This window comes from Pagrus major, chromosome 22, assembly GCF_040436345.1.
Source record: "Pagrus major chromosome 22, Pma_NU_1.0".
NCBI classification, from domain to species: Eukaryota; Metazoa; Chordata; class Actinopteri; order Spariformes; family Sparidae; genus Pagrus; species Pagrus major.
In genome coordinates, this window is record NC_133236.1 from 31,269,949 (window position 1) to 31,288,198 (window position 18,250).

Genomic DNA, 18,250 nt, shown 5'->3' on the forward strand with positions numbered 1-18,250 from the left:
TGTTCTCACAACTCGACTTCAAAGCACTTAGAAGAACTCGCTAAGGGTTGATTTAATAATGTAATTTATTTAGTTACATTGCAGGTCGATAACGTCTTAACCGTCTTCAGATAAATGTAATGAGTTTAAATTAGACGTAAAGTTTCAATGTGAGCTCTGAATCAGCACATTTAACATTTAATCAGAAGAAAAATAAAACGGGCTCGGTGATTTAAAAAAAAAAAAAAAAAAAATCTCAAACGAGAAACAGACTAGAACTCTTTTACATTAACCTTCCATGTATTTAATAGGAGTTTCAAAATGACATTTTTGAGTAAGTCCATGACATGAACTGGGAAACTGACCTTCTCATCAGCATGAGGGAGAGTCGATAATGACTGAATTTCGTTCTAGAGTGAACTATTCCTTTAAACAAATGCTCAGGGAGGAATCAAGTGCATTTGCAAAAACAAAGATGAAGAAAAACCTCAAAATGGACATTAAGCTGGTTGATGAAGTTCCAGTATCCAAAGCCTACAGAGCAATACCACGACCACTGTATGAAGAGGTAAAAAGCCACATACAGGACGTGCTGAATAAAGGTTTCATCTGCAAATCCACTTCCCCTGATGCAGCAGCCAAGGTTTGTTTTGCGAAAGTGAGATGGAAGCTTAAGACTGTGTAGACTTGAGAGGTTTAAACAAACAGACAGTTCCGGACAGACACCCCATACAGGAAATACTGGATGGTCTCGGTGGCAATGTTTGGTTCAGCGTGTTGGACCAAGGAAAAGCTTACCATCAGGGTAGCATTAGTGAGGACTGTAAGCAATTCACAGCATTCACCACACCGTGGGGCTTATACAAACGCACCCTCAGCATTGCAGCGCGGCGTGGAAGAGAGCTCGGAAGGACTCAGACACAGAATGTGCACTCCGTACTTGGATGATGTTTTAGTGTACAGCAAAACATTCACAGAGCATGTTGAAAGTGTGAGATCTGTCCTCAGACGACAATGAACCTGGGGAGTAAAGCTAAGAGCAGATAAATGTGACCTGTTCAAAAATGAGGTACGCTATCTAGGTAAAGTGATCTCAGCTGAGGGTTATAAGATGGACAGGAAGGAAGTCACTGCAGTACAGGGTCTTAAAACAAATCCCCCCACAAATATCAAAGAGCTGCAAAAACTGTCGGGCTTCCTAGGATACTACAGGAGCTATGTGCAGGATTTTTCTCGCCATGCAAAATGTCTATGACTTAACATCAGCTGAGGGAAACACAAGAGCTGCGTCAAAATCAAAGTGGAGGTCAGCGGGACAACTTCCCCCACACCAAAAAATTGTGTGGACTGATACTCACCAGAAAGCACTGAACTATCTTGTTGATGCTCTGACTAACCCACCTGTAATGGCTTACCCCAGATTTGAGGATCCCTACATTCTACATGTGGACGCTTCAGAGGAGGGACTTGGAGCAGTCCTTTATCAGCGTCAGGACAGTAAACTTAGAGTCATTGCATGTGGCTCACGGACATTGACACCACCAGAAAAAAACTATAGATTGCATTCAGGCAAACTTGAGTTTTTAGCGCTTAAGTGGGCGGTTACAGAAAGGTTCAGGGACTATTTGTTTTACGCGCCCTCTGCGACTGTATACAGTGACAAAAACCCTGTTACTTGTATCTTAAGCACAGCCAAATTGAATGCAACTGGACATCGCTGGGTCTCGGAGCTGGCTGACTTCAACATAACGCAGAAAAATCGCCCAGGGAAAACAAACACAGATGCTGATTTTCTGTCACGCACACCGGTGAGTATGGACGCGTACATTAGTGAGTGTACAGAACAATGTAGCCCTGAGACATTAGTGGCCATTTTCAGTGCAGTTGAAACACAAAAGCAGCATGAAATGGACTGGATCTCAGTCATAACTTGCAACCCACATGTCCAGGAGATGACTGCAGACAGTCAACCAGAGATCAAACTGACACAACAGGACTTACTGCAAGCGCAGTTACAAGACACTGCCATATCCTATGTCATACAGCTCAAAAATCTGGCAGAAAACCAAGCAGGAGAGAAAACAGGCCACTACTGCATGAGTGGACAAGACTGTATGTTTCCCAAGAAGGTCTGTTGAAACGCAAAACAGCCACAAATACTCAAATTGTGCTGCCAGAGAAGTACAGAGAGCTGGTGTACCAGTACTTACACCGTGAAATGGGTCATTTAGGGGTGGATCGAGTGTTACGCCTTGCTAGACAGAGATTTTATTGGCCAGGTATGCAAAATGACATTGAGTTTTTCATAACCAAAGTGTGTAAATGCAACATTCAAAAAAAGCCCTCTGTTCAGACAAGAGCACCCATGTGTACCAGCAACAGCCCCATTTGAGACAGTCTCTATAGACTTTCTCACTCTTGAAAAAAGCAGGGGAGGGTATGAGTATATTTTGGTGCTCGTCGACAACTTCACTAAATTTGCCCAAGCTTACCCAACTCGCAACAAAGCAGGCAAAACGGCAGCAGATGAGATTTTCAATGATTTTGCTCTGCGCTTCGGCTTCCCTAAGATTTTACATCATGACCAAGGATCTGAATTTGAGAACCAGTTGTTCAAAAGACTGCAAAAATACACTGGCATGACAAACTCAAAAACGACCCCCTACCACCCACAAGGGAACCCAGCTGAAAGATTTAATCGCACGTTGTTATCGATGCTGCGGACCTTGGATGAGGACAAAAAGCAAAACTGGAGTGACTGTGTGAATAAATTGGTTCACGCTTACAATTGTACAACCAGTGAAGCGACAGGCTACTCTCCTTTTTACTTGCTTTTTGGTAGACAGCCTTGTTTGCCAATTGACTTGATTTTTGGGATAAATGAGGAGGAAGGATTTACATCTTACCAGGAATATTCCAAAAAGTGGCAGCAACAAATGAAGGAAGCTCATGAAATAGCATATAAAACAATCAAAAAGACAACAGCAAGAGGAAAAACATATTCTGACAAAAAAAAGACAGCATGCAGTGCTTTCTCCAGGTGACTGCGTCCTAGTGAGGAATATGTCAGAACGTGGAGGGCCTGGAAAATTGAGAGCATATTGGGAGGATAAAATACACATTGTGATCCCTCAAAAGGGGAAAGACTGTCCAGTTTATGAGGTTAAGCCTGAAAGTGGGTCAGGGAGAGGCAGAATCCTCCATCGGGACATGCTGATGCCCTGTAATGCTTTGCCACTTCAGGAACCAGCTCAAACAGTGGTAAAACAGAAACCTCCAAAGAGACATGAGACAAATCAAAACAAGGAAACATCAGAGGACTCAGAGCTCAGATGAGGAGGATCATCACTGGCATAATAGGCTGAGACGCCCTCAGCTTGTGGAACAAAATGAGAATGTGGACAAGGAAACCCCTGGAAATGACAAAAACACCGAATGTGACAACAACACCGGATTGGACACGAACATTGAAAATGACATCCAAGAGGAGACACATGCTGTCAGGTCTGCTAATCTTCCTAGCAGCCACGGGTCAGAACAGGCTGACCCAGAACCACGTAGGTCAAAGAGAGAGAGGCGACCTACAGAGAGACTGACTTATGAGACTTTAGGTCAGCCAAGCCATCAGGTGGTGGGGCTACACGCAAACCCCCTATATGTCAATGCTTTGGCACCTGCCTATGGACATTACACTATGCCTTGGCTACCTTCACAACTGTATGGACCACAGTTGGGTTATCCTATTTTTGTTCCTGTAGGATTATACTGATGGACTGTTGCAGTTCGATCTGTGAAGCTATGGACTGTTTGTGAACTGAGTTTGCTCACAGAGCGTGAGAAAAAGGAAAAAAACAAAAAAAAAACATGCTGTGTGTAAATGTTTGGAAAAAGCTAGGGCAAGAAAAGTGTTATGTGTTTAATATGAGTAGAGAGTCTCTGAAGAACATCTTCAGAGACTGAATGTGAATTGATAGAAATGTTTTGTGTCTCAGAGTGATTGTGCAGTAGTGTAGTGCATTGATGTTAATAACTGCTCAATTCCAAATGCTTAAGCTAAAATGCTATGGTATCTAAGAGTAGAGTGCGATAAAATCACATATACATTGGTGATGCTCTATAAGGTAAAAGCCTATAACATGCACTTTGAGTTTGACCCTTGACCTGTTTTTACCTTTCAGAAGAAAGTGTTTGTCTAATGCAATTCCAAGTGGGTTAATGACATGTTGAATGTTACATATTTTATGTTGTGCTGCTTAAAATTGATGTAAATGTTGTGGACAGCATTTAGTTTGCAGGGGAGGATTGTAGCACCTGTAAAGAGAAGATTTATTATTTTTATTTTTGATACCAATTTCAATTCATATTATTATTCCTTTTGTTACATCTCGTTCCTAAGAGACTGTTATTTCGTACCTATAGCACTTGCCAGTAGGGGGCAGACTGAACCTAGGATGATACAGACTGTGTGCATTGTTCACATGCGGAGGAGAGGTTCGGGGGGTTCGCGGGCTAGAGCTGCTACTGAGACATATATGGAGTTGCTGTGCCTGGTGGAGACTAATAAATGTTCTTAAACTTACACCACCGTGTCTTATTACAAGGGGTGTAACATATGTCACTGGAAAACATCAAACAATCAAAGTATTTATGGTGATCATGGTAAATAATATGCCAATAATATGTGTGATTGCCGTTTACTAATAGATCAAACCTTTCCCACCAGATTCATACAATTATATTTTGACAAAACTGACCACAGACACTTACACATTCCTATATTTATGTCACTATGTTGAGCCACTAGTGGCATATGCCACTAAGCTACTACATGAAAATTTGTTAGTGGTTCAGTGGCGTCGCCTCAGCTAACTTTCGAATACGGCGTCACTCCTGTTTTGTGGCAGCTGCCACTGACCTGCTGCTGTTTGTTTCAGTTTTATAGGCTATGTTGTTTTCAGTTTTCTGATGCAGATAAGTAGGCAACAAACAGGCTACTAGTTAACTTTAGGAAAGCTTGGTGTTGTTGATGTTAGAAAAGATCCTTTACTACAATAACCACATGTTTGAAAGGCTTTCTGACTGTAAGCCCTGAAGGCTAACTTCTTTGTGACCACAGCTTGTTCATTCTGGAGCTAATAGTGGCATATGCCACTGAGCCACTAATTGCATATAGTTAATGTAATGAAGGAGCTATTTAAAACAAAAACTATTTAAACAAAACCACTTAACTGAACAGAAAACTGAAAACAATATAGCCTATAAAACTGAACCAAACAGCCACTAGCTATTAGTGGCTCAGCGGCATATGCCGATCCCTGGAGTGGTATGCCGATTGTGCTCCATTGACAGGCTTTTTCTTAATGGCATGTGCTACTTGAAACTGGTAGGCCACCATGAGACCAGCATCACCATCTGATGCTATGCAGATTAAATTTACGATGTAATGTATATTTTTCTGTCTTAATTAACGATGTTAGCTCAACATAGCACTATGAATAAAGGAACGTATGAATCACTGTCGTCCATTGTGTTGATGGTTTTGGGATTGTCTTAATGCACAAATCTCAATGAGAGATCGCAAAGTGGCCACTGAGCCACAAGCAACTCAGTGGCATATGCCAGTAGTAGCTTTGTGGCATATGCCTCTAGTGGCATAAAGGAATGTATGAGTTTCTGTCGTCCATTCTGTTGTTTGGATTGCAGTTTAGTGGCATAGCATCAGCTCATTTTCAATATCGGCATCAATCCTGTTTACGGCAGCTGCCACTGACCTGCCGCTGTTTGTCTCAGTTTTATAGGCTATATTGTATTATAAACAGGCTACTAGTTAGCTTCATGAAAGCATGGTGTTTGGGTTAGATAGATCCTTCACTAGATTAACCAGATTTGAAAGGCTTTCTGGCTGAAAGCCCTGAAGGCTAACTTCTACGTGAGCACAACTTCCTGTTAATAGCAACTCTAAACTGCTGAGAGCCACACAAGATGATCATCTGCACACAGAACACACCAGAACCATTGAGTGATACTCACATAGAGAAGTGGCTCAGTGGCATATGCAAGTTATAGCTTAGTGGCATATTTGCCGATAATGTACTCAAAGTTAAATGAGAGCTAGCATTAGCTAACATGGCGACTGTTGGAATAGCCACCATTGCCAACCTGACTAATCAATAGCAAAAATTAAGACCTAACCAAATAATACTTGTATTGCTTTGGGGCGTCAATTCTGGTGCCTGAGTACTGGCGTATACTGCTGCTTGCCTAAACCTACACATGCCACTCGATCAGAAGTGGTATGTCACTGGAAAACATCAAACAATCATGGTAAATAATATGCCAATATGTGTGATTGCCGTCTACTAATAGATCAAACCTTTCCCACCAGAATTATACAATTATATTTTGACAGGACTGGCCACAAAAACTTACACATTACTATATTTACGTCGCTATGTTGAGCCACTAGTGGCATGTGCCACTGAACTACGAGTAGCATATGGTTTTTCATGCAAATTTTGTGGTGGCTCAGTGGCATCACCTCAACTAATTTTCAAGCGTGATGTTTTTGGTTAGAATAGATCCCTCACTACTTTCATGAAATGTGTGAAAGGTTTTCTGACTGTAAACGCTGAAGGCTAACTTCTGTCAGACTACAGCTTGTTCATTCAACTGAGCTACTAGTGGCATATAGTTAAGTTTTTTAACCCAAAACATCATGCTTTCCTCAACCTACCTAGTATCCAGATATCATTTATGATGTAATGTGTGATTGCGCTTGACTGATAAAGCAAACCTTCCCCTCAGATTCACAAAAGTATATTTTGACTGAACTGACCATTCCTACATTTATATTTAAATCACTATATTGAGCCAGCGGTGGCATATGCCACTCAGTCAGTATTTGCACATATTCAATATAATGAGGAGCTTTTTTAACCTGTTTCCTATGTCTGGCCACTACTGGCATATGCCACTAATCCACTACTGGCATATGCCACTCAGTCAGTATTTTCACATATTTAATGTAATGAGGAGCTATTTTAACCTGTTGGCTATGTTTGGCCACTACTGGCATATGCAACTCAGTCAGAAGCTGCATACATTTAATGTATTGAGGAGCTATTTTAACCCAAAAATCATGCTTCCCTCAACCTACCTTGTAGCCAGGTATCATATATGCTGTAATGTGTGATTGCACTCTGCAAATGAATCAAACCTACCTGGCTACAAGGTAGGTTTAGGAAAGCATGATTTTTGGGTTAAAAAAGCACCTCATTACAGTAAATACATGCAACTAGTGACTGAGTGGCATATGCCAGTATTAGCTGAGTGGCATATGCCAGTAGATTCACAAAAGTATTTTTTGGCAGAACTGACCATTCCTACATTTAAATCGCTAAATTGAGCCAGTAGAGGGATATGCCACAAATCTACTACTGGCGTATGACACTCAGTCAGTATTTGCATATATTTAATGTGATGAGGAGCTTTTTTGACCCCAAAATTATGCTTCCCTCAACCTACCTTGTAGCCAGGTATCATATATGCTGTGATGTGTGATTGCATTCTACAAATGAATCAAACCTACCTGGCTACTACGTAGGTTGAGGAATTGGCGATTTTGGGGTTAAACAAGCACCTCATTACATTAATTTAATGTAATGAGGAGCTATTTTGAACATGTTTCCTATGTTTGTCCACTACTGGCATATGCCTACTAAGTAGGTTGAGGAAAGCATGAGTTTTGGGTTCAAAAAGCACCTCATTACATCAAATACATGAAACTAGTGACTGAGTGGCATAAGCTAGTAGATTCACAAAAGTTTATTTTGACAGGACTGACCATTCCAACATTTAAATTTAAATCACTATATTCACTCAGTCAGTATTTGCAAATATTTAATGTAATGAGGAGCTATTTGAACCTGTTTCCCATGTTTTGCCACTACTGGCATATGCCACTAATCTAGTACTGGCATATGCCACTCAGTCAGTATTTTCACATATTTAATGTAATGAGGACCTATTTTAACCCGTTGGCTATGTTTGGCCACTACTGGCATATGCCACTAAAATAGTACTGGCATATGCCACTCAGTCAGTATTTTCACATATTTAATGTAATGAGGACCTATTTTAACCTGTTGGCTATGTTTGGCCACTACTGGCATATGCAACTCAGTCAGAAGTTGCATGTACATATTTACTGTATTGAGGAGGTATTTTAACCCAAAAATCATGCTTCCCTCAACCTACCTTGTAGCCAGGTATCATACATGCTGTAATGTGTGATTGCACTCTGCAAATGAATCAAACCTACCTGGCTACAAGGTAGGTCGAGGAAATCACGATTTTGGGGTTAAAAAAGCACCTCATTACATTAATTTAATGTAATAAGGAGCTATTTTGAACATGTTTCCTATGTTTGTCCACTACTGGCATATGCCTACTAAGTAGGTTGAGGAAAGCATGATTTTTGGGTTCAAAAAGCACCTCATTACATCAAATACATGCAACTAGTGACTGAGTGGCATAAGCTAGCAGATTCACAAAAGTTTATTTTGACAGGACTGACCATTCCAACATTTAAATTTAAATCAATATATTCACTCAGTCAGTATTTGCAAATATTTAATGTAATGAGGAGCTATTTTAACCTGTTTCCCATGTTTTGCCACTACTGGCATATGCCACTAATCTAGTACTGGCATATGCCACTCAGTCAGTATTTTCACATATTTAATGTAATGAGGACCTATTTTAACCTGTTGGCTATGTTTGGCCACTACTGGCATATGCAACTCAGTCAGAAGTTGCATGTATTTACTGTATTGAGGAGGTATTTTAACCCAAAAATCATGCTTCCCTCAACCTACCTTGTAGCCAGGTATCATACATGCTGTAATGTGTGATTGCACTCTGCAAATGAATCAAACCTACCTGGCTACAAGGTAGGTCGAGGAAATCACGATTTTGGGGTTAAAAAAGCACCCCATTAAATCACATATATGCAACTAGTAACTGAGTGGCATATGCCACTAATCTAGTACTGGCATATGCCACTCAGTCAGTATTTGCATACATTTAATGTATTGAGGAGGTATTTTAACCCAAAAATGATGCTTTCCTCAACCTACCTTGTAGCCAGGTATCATATATGTTGTAACGTGTGATTGCAGTCTGCAAATGAATCAAACCCACCTGGCTACAAGGTAGGTTGAGGAAATCACGATTTTAGGGTTAAAAAGCACCTCATTAAATCAAATATATGCAACTAGTGACTGAGTGGCATATGCCACTAATCTAGTACTGGCATATGCCACTCAGTCAGTATTTGCATACATTTAATGTATTGAGGAGGTATTTTAACCCAAAAATGATGCTTTCCTCAACCTACCTTGTAGCCAAGTATCATATATGTTGTAACGTATGATTGCAGTCTGCAAATGAATCAAACCTACCTGGCTACAAGGTAGGTTGAGGAAATCACGATTTTAGGGTTAAAAAAGCACCTCATTAAATCAAATATATGCAACTAGTGACTGAGTGGCATATGCCACTAATCTAGTACTGGCATATGCCACTCAGTCAGTATTTGCATACATTTAATGTATTGAGGAGGTATTTTAACCCAAAAATGATGCTTTCTAGTACTGGCATATGCCACTCAGTCAGTATTTGCATACATTTAATGTATTGAGGAGGTATTTTAACCCAAAAATGATGCTTTCCTCAACCTACCTTGTAGCCAAGTATCATATATGTTGTAACATGTGATTGCAGTCTGCAAATGAATCAAACCCACCTGGCTACAAGGTAGGTTGAGGAAATCACGATTTTAGGGTTAAAAAAGCACCTCATTAAATCAAATATATGCAACTAGTGACTGAGTGGCATATGCCACTAATCTAGTACTGGCATATGCCACTCAGTCAGTATTTGCATACATTTAATGTATTGAGGAGGTATTTTAACCCAAAAATGATGCTTTCCTCAACCTACCTTGTAGCCAGGTATCATATATGTTGTAACGTGTGATTGCAGTCTGCAAATCAGAATCAAACCCACCTGGCTACAAGGTAGGTTGAGGAAATCACGATTTTAGGGTTAAAAAAGCACCTCATTAAATCAAATATATGCAACTAGTAACTGAGTGGCATATGCCACTAATCTAGTACTGGCATATGCCACTCAGTCAGTATTTGCATACATTTAATGTATTGAGGAGGTATTTTAACCCCAAACTTATGCTTTCCTCAACCTACCTTGTAGCCAGGTATCATATATGTTGTAACGTATGATTGCAGTCTGCAAATGAATCAAACCCACCTGGCTACAAGGTAGGTTGAGGAAATCACGATTTTAGGGTTAAAAAAGCACCTCATTAAATCAAATATATGCAACAAGTGACTGAGTGGCATATGCCACTAATCTAGTACTGGCATATGCCACTCAGTCAGTATTTGCATACATTTAATGTATTGAGGAGGTATTTTAACCCAAAAATGATGCTTTCCTCAACCTACCTTGTAGCCAAGTATCATATATGTTGTAACATGTGATTGCAGTCTGCAAATGAATCAAACCCACCTGGCTACAAGGTAGGTTGAGGAAATCACGATTTTAGGGTTAAAAAAGCACCTCATTAAATCAAATTATGCAACAAGTGACTGAGTGGCATATGCCACTAATCTAGTACTGGCATATGCCACTCAGTCAGTATTTGCATACATTTAATGTATTGAGGAGGTATTTTAACCCAAAAATGATGCTTTCCTCAACCTACCTTGTAGCCAGGTATCATATATGTTGTAACATGTGATTGCAGTCTGCAAATGAATCAAACCCACCTGGCTACAAGGTAGGTTGAGGAAATCACGATTTTAGGGTTAAAAAAGCACCTCATTAAATCAAATATATGCAACTAGTGACTGAGTGGCATATGCCACTAATCTAGTACTGGCATATGCCACTCAGTCAGTATTTGCATACATTTAATGTATTGAGGAGGTATTTTAACCCAAAAATGATGCTTTCCTCAACCTACCTTGTAGCCAAGTATCATATATGTTGTAACGTATGATTGCAGTCTGCAAATCAGAATCAAACCCACCTGGCTACAAGGTAGGTTGAGGAAATCACGATTTTAGGGTTAAAAAAGCACCTCATTAAATCAAATATATGCAACTAGTGACTGAGTGGCACTAATCTAGTACTGGCATATGCCACTCAGTCAGTATTTGCATACATTTAATGTATTGAGGAGGTATTTTAACCCAAAAATGATGCTTTCCTCAACCTACCTTGTAGCCAAGTATCATATATGTTGTAACATGTGATTGCAGTCTGCAAATGAATCAAACCCACCTGGCTACAAGGTAGGTTGAGGAAATCACGATTTTAGGGTTAAAAAAGCACCTCATTAAATCAAATATATGCAACTAGTGACTGAGTGGCATATGCCACTAATCTAGTACTGGCATATGCCACTCAGTCATTATTTGCATACATTTAATGTATTGAGGAGGTATTTTAACCCAAAAATGATGCTTTCCTCAACCTACCTTGTAGCCAGGTATCATATATGTTGTAACATGTGATTGCAGTCTGCAAATGAATCAAACCTACCCGGCTACAAGGCAGGTTGAGGAAATCACGATTTTAGGGTTAAAAAAGCACCTCATTAAATCAAATTATGCAACAAGTGACTGAGTGGCATATGCCACTAATCTAGTACTGGCATATGCCACTCAGTCAGTATTTGCATACATTTAATGTATTGAGGAGGTATTTTAACCCAAAAATGATGCTTTCCTCAACCTACCTTGTAGCCAGGTATCATATATGTTGTAACGTGTGATTGCAGTCTGCAAATGAATCAAACCTACCTGGCTACAAGGTAGATTGAGGAAATCACGATTTTAGGGTTAAAAAAGCACCTCATTAAATCAAATATATGCAACAAGTGACTGAGTGGCATATGCCACTAATCTAGTACTGGCATATGCCACTCAGTCAGTATTTGCATACATTTAGGAGGTATTTTAACCCAAAAATGATGCTTTCCTCAACCTACCTTGTAGCCAAGTATCATATATGTTGTAACATGTGATTGCAGTCTGCAAATGAATCAAACCCACCTGGCTACAAGGTAGGTTGAGGAAATCACGATTTTAGGGTTAAAAAAGCACCTCATTAAATCAAATATATGCAACTAGTGACTGAGTGGCATATGCCACTAATCTAGTACTGGCATATGCCACTCAGTCAGTATTTGCATACATTTAATGTATTGAGGAGGTATTTTAACCCAAAAATGATGCTTTCCTCAACCTACCTTGTAGCCAAGTATCATATATGTTGTAACGTATGATTGCAGTCTGCAAATCAGAATCAAACCCACCTGGCTACAAGGTAGGTTGAGGAAATCACGATTTTAGGGTTAAAAAAGCACCTCATTAAATCAAATATATGCAACTAGTGACTGAGTGGCACTAATCTAGTACTGGCATATGCCACTCAGTCAGTATTTGCATACATTTAATGTATTGAGGAGGTATTTTAACCCAAAAATGATGCTTTCCTCAACCTACCTTGTAGCCAAGTATCATATATGTTGTAACATGTGATTGCAGTCTGCAAATGAATCAAACCCACCTGGCTACAAGGTAGGTTGAGGAAATCACGATTTTAGGGTTAAAAAAGCACCTCATTAAATCAAATATATGCAACTAGTGACTGAGTGGCATATGCCACTAATCTAGTACTGGCATATGCCACTCAGTCAGTATTTGCATACATTTAATGTATTGAGGAGGTATTTTAACCCAAAAATGATGCTTTCCTCAACCTACCTTGTAGCCAAGTATCATATATGTTGTAACATGTGATTGCAGTCTGCAAATGAATCAAACCCACCTGGCTACAAGGTAGGTTGAGGAAATCACGATTTTAGGGTTAAAAAAGCACCTCATTAAATCAAATATATGCAACTAGTGACTGAGTGGCATATGCCACTAATCTAGTACTGGCATATGCCACTCAGTCAGTATTTGCATACATTTAATGTATTGAGGAGGTATTTTAACCCAAAAATGATGCTTTCCTCAACCTACCTTGTAGCCAGGTATCATATATGTTGTAACGTGTGATTGCAGTCTGCAAATCAGAATCAAACCCACCTGGCTACAAGGTAGGTTGAGGAAATCACGATTTTAGGGTTAAAAAAGCACCTCATTAAATCAAATATATGCAACTAGTAACTGAGTGGCATATGCCACTAATCTAGTACTGGCATATGCCACTCAGTCAGTATTTGCATACATTTAATGTATTGAGGAGGTATTTTAACCCCAAACTTATGCTTTCCTCAACCTACCTTGTAGCCAGGTATCATATATGTTGTAACGTATGATTGCAGTCTGCAAATGAATCAAACCCACCTGGCTACAAGGTAGGTTGAGGAAATCACGATTTTAGGGTTAAAAAAGCACCTCATTAAATCAAATTATGCAACAAGTGACTGAGTGGCATATGCCACTAATCTAGTACTGGCATATGCCACTCAGTCAGTATTTGCATACATTTAATGTATTGAGGAGGTATTTTAACCCAAAAATGATGCTTTCCTCAACCTACCTTGTAGCCAGGTATCATATATGTTGTAACATGTGATTGCAGTCTGCAAATGAATCAAACCCACCTGGCTACAAGGTAGGTTGAGGAAATCACGATTTTAGGGTTAAAAAAGCACCTCATTAAATCAAATATATGCAACTAGTGACTGAGTGGCATATGCCACTAATCTAGTACTGGCATATGCCACTCAGTCAGTATTTGCATACATTTAATGTATTGAGGAGGTATTTTAACCCAAAAATGATGCTTTCCTCAACCTACCTTGTAGCCAAGTATCATATATGTTGTAACGTATGATTGCAGTCTGCAAATCAGAATCAAACCCACCTGGCTACAAGGTAGGTTGAGGAAATCACGATTTTAGGGTTAAAAAAGCACCTCATTAAATCAAATATATGCAACTAGTGACTGAGTGGCACTAATCTAGTACTGGCATATGCCACTCAGTCAGTATTTGCATACATTTAATGTATTGAGGAGGTATTTTAACCCAAAAATGATGCTTTCCTCAACCTACCTTGTAGCCAAGTATCATATATGTTGTAACATGTGATTGCAGTCTGCAAATGAATCAAACCCACCTGGCTACAAGGTAGGTTGAGGAAATCACGATTTTAGGGTTAAAAAAGCACCTCATTAAATCAAATATATGCAACTAGTGACTGAGTGGCATATGCCACTAATCTAGTACTGGCATATGCCACTCAGTCATTATTTGCATACATTTAATGTATTGAGGAGGTATTTTAACCCAAAAATGATGCTTTCCTCAACCTACCTTGTAGCCAGGTATCATATATGTTGTAACATGTGATTGCAGTCTGCAAATGAATCAAACCTACCCGGCTACAAGGCAGGTTGAGGAAATCACGATTTTAGGGTTAAAAAAGCACCTCATTAAATCAAATTATGCAACAAGTGACTGAGTGGCATATGCCACTAATCTAGTACTGGCATATGCCACTCAGTCAGTATTTGCATACATTTAATGTATTGAGGAGGTATTTTAACCCAAAAATGATGCTTTCCTCAACCTACCTTGTAGCCAGGTATCATATATGTTGTAACGTGTGATTGCAGTCTGCAAATGAATCAAACCTACCTGGCTACAAGGTAGATTGAGGAAATCACGATTTTAGGGTTAAAAAAGCACCTCATTAAATCAAATATATGCAACAAGTGACTGAGTGGCATATGCCACTAATCTAGTACTGGCATATGCCACTCAGTCAGTATTTGCATACATTTAGGAGGTATTTTAACCCAAAAATGATGCTTTCCTCAACCTACCTTGTAGCCAAGTATCATATATGTTGTAACATGTGATTGCAGTCTGCAAATGAATCAAACCCACCTGGCTACAAGGTAGGTTGAGGAAATCACGATTTTAGGGTTAAAAAAGCACCTCATTAAATCAAATATATGCAACTAGTGACTGAGTGGCATATGCCACTAATCTAGTACTGGCATATGCCACTCAGTCAGTATTTGCATACATTTAATGTATTGAGGAGGTATTTTAACCCAAAAATGATGCTTTCCTCAACCTACCTTGTAGCCAAGTATCATATATGTTGTAACGTATGATTGCAGTCTGCAAATCAGAATCAAACCCACCTGGCTACAAGGTAGGTTGAGGAAATCACGATTTTAGGGTTAAAAAAGCACCTCATTAAATCAAATATATGCAACTAGTGACTGAGTGGCACTAATCTAGTACTGGCATATGCCACTCAGTCAGTATTTGCATACATTTAATGTATTGAGGAGGTATTTTAACCCAAAAATGATGCTTTCCTCAACCTACCTTGTAGCCAAGTATCATATATGTTGTAACATGTGATTGCAGTCTGCAAATGAATCAAACCCACCTGGCTACAAGGTAGGTTGAGGAAATCACGATTTTAGGGTTAAAAAAGCACCTCATTAAATCAAATATATGCAACTAGTGACTGAGTGGCATATGCCACTAATCTAGTACTGGCATATGCCACTCAGTCAGTATTTGCATACATTTAATGTATTGAGGAGGTATTTTAACCCAAAAATGATGCTTTCCTCAACCTACCTTGTAGCCAGGTATCATATATGTTGTAACATGTGATTGCAGTCTGCAAATGAATCAAACCTACCCGGCTACAAGGCAGGTTGAGGAAATCACGATTTTAGGGTTAAAAAAGCACCTCATTAAATCAAATTATGCAACAAGTGACTGAGTGGCATATGCCACTAATCTAGTACTGGCATATGCCACTCAGTCAGTATTTGCATACATTTAATGTATTGAGGAGGTATTTTAACCCAAAAATGATGCTTTCCTCAACCTACCTTGTAGCCAGGTATCATATATGTTGTAACGTGTGATTGCAGTCTGCAAATCAGAATCAAACCCACCTGGCTACAAGGTAGGTTGAGGAAATCACGATTTTAGGGTTAAAAAGCACCTCATTAAATCAAATATATGCAACTAGTAACTGAGTGGCATATGCCACTAATCTAGTACTGGCATATGCCACTCAGTCAGTATTTGCATACATTTAATGTATTGAGGAGGTATTTTAACCCAAAAATGATGCTTTCCTCAACCTACCTTGTAGCCAAGTATCATATATGTTGTAACATGTGATTGCAGTCTGCAAATGAATCAAACCCACCTGGCTACAAGGTAGGTTGAGGAAATCACGATTTTAGGGTTAAAAAAGCACCTCATTAAATCAAATATATGCAACTAGTGACTGAGTGGCATATGCCACTAATCTAGTACTGGCATATGCCACTCAGTCAGTATTTGCATACATTTAATGTATTGAGGAGGTATTTTAACCCAAAAATGATGCTTTCCTCAACCTACCTTGTAGCCAGGTATCATATATGTTGTAACGTGTGATTGCAGTCTGCAAATGAATCAAACCTACCTGGCTACAAGGTAGGTTGAGGAAATCACAATTTTAGGGTTAAAAAAGCACCTCATTAAATCAAATATATGCAACTAGTGACTGAGTGGCACTAATCTAGTACTGGCATATGCCACTCAGTCAGTATTTGCATACATTTAATGTATTGAGGAGGTATTTTAACCCCAAACTTATGCTTTCCTCAACCTACCTTGTAGCCAGGTATCATATATGTTGTAACATGTGATTGCAGTCTGCAAATGAATCAAACCCACCTGGCTACAAGGTAGGTTGAGGAAATCACGATTTTAGGGTTAAAAAAGCATCTCATTAAATCAAATTATGCAACAAGTGACTGAGTGGCATATGCCACTAATCTAGTACTGGCATATGCCACTCAGTCAGTATTTGCATACATTTAATGTATTGAGGAGGTATTTTAACCCAAAAATGATGCTTTCCTCAACCTACCTTGTAGCCAGGTATCATATATGTTGTAACGTGTGATTGCAGTCTGCAAATCAGAATCAAACCCACCTGGCTACAAGGTAGGTTGAGGAAATCACGATTTTAGGGTTAAAAAGCACCTCATTAAATCAAATATATGCAACTAGTAACTGAGTGGCATATGCCACTAATCTAGTACTGGCATATGCCACTCAGTCAGTATTTGCATACATTTAATGTATTGAGGAGGTATTTTAACCCAAAAATGATGCTTTCCTCAACCTACCTTGTAGCCAAGTATCATATATGTTGTAACGTGTGATTGCAGTCTGCAAATCAGAATCAGAATCAGAATCAGAAATCCTTTATTTGTCCCGCAAATGGGGAAATTCCTTAGTCACAGCAGCCAAAGGACAGTATCACACTTAAACAATAATAAAAAGTAAAAAATAAACAATATAATAAGAGATAAGAAATAGAATTAACTCATATATACATAGTATTTACAATATGAACTTGGTATTTACAATATGACATAGTATTTATAATATGAACAGTGTAAGTATAAGCAGTTTGGTATTTTTATTTACAAACAATAAATAATAAATATGGGTATTAAAAATTGTCCAATTAGTGCAAACCAGAAAGTGTGTGGATATGTGTAGAGTTTAGTATTGCACAGTGCACATGTGAGGTCTACTGGGAGCAGTGCTGGTTGTACAGTCTGACAGCAGCAGGAAGGAAGGACCTGTGATACCTCTCCGTCACACACTTGGGATGTATCAACCCGTCGCTGAAGGAGCTGACCAGTGCAGTGATAGTGACCTGCAGGGGGTGGGACTCCTTCACCAGCAGCGATGACAGCTTGTCCATCATCCTGCTCTCTCCCTGCTAGTGACTGAGTGGCATATGCCACTAATCTAGTACTGGCATATGCCACTCAGTCAGTATTTGCATACATTTAATGTATTGAGGAGGTATTTTAACCCAAAAATGATGCTTTCCTCAACCTAACTTGTAGCCAGGTATCATATATGTTGTAACGTGTGATTGCAGTCTGCAAATGAATCAAACCCACCTGGCTACAAGGTAGGTTGAGGAAATCACGATTTTAGGGTTAAAAAAGCACCTCATTAAATCAAATATATGCAACTAGTGACTGAGTGGCATATGCCACTAATCTAGTACTGGCATATGCCACTCAGTCAGTATTTGCATACATTTAATGTATTGAGGAGGTATTTTAACCCAAAAATGATGCTTTCCTCAACCTACCTTGTAGCCAAGTATCA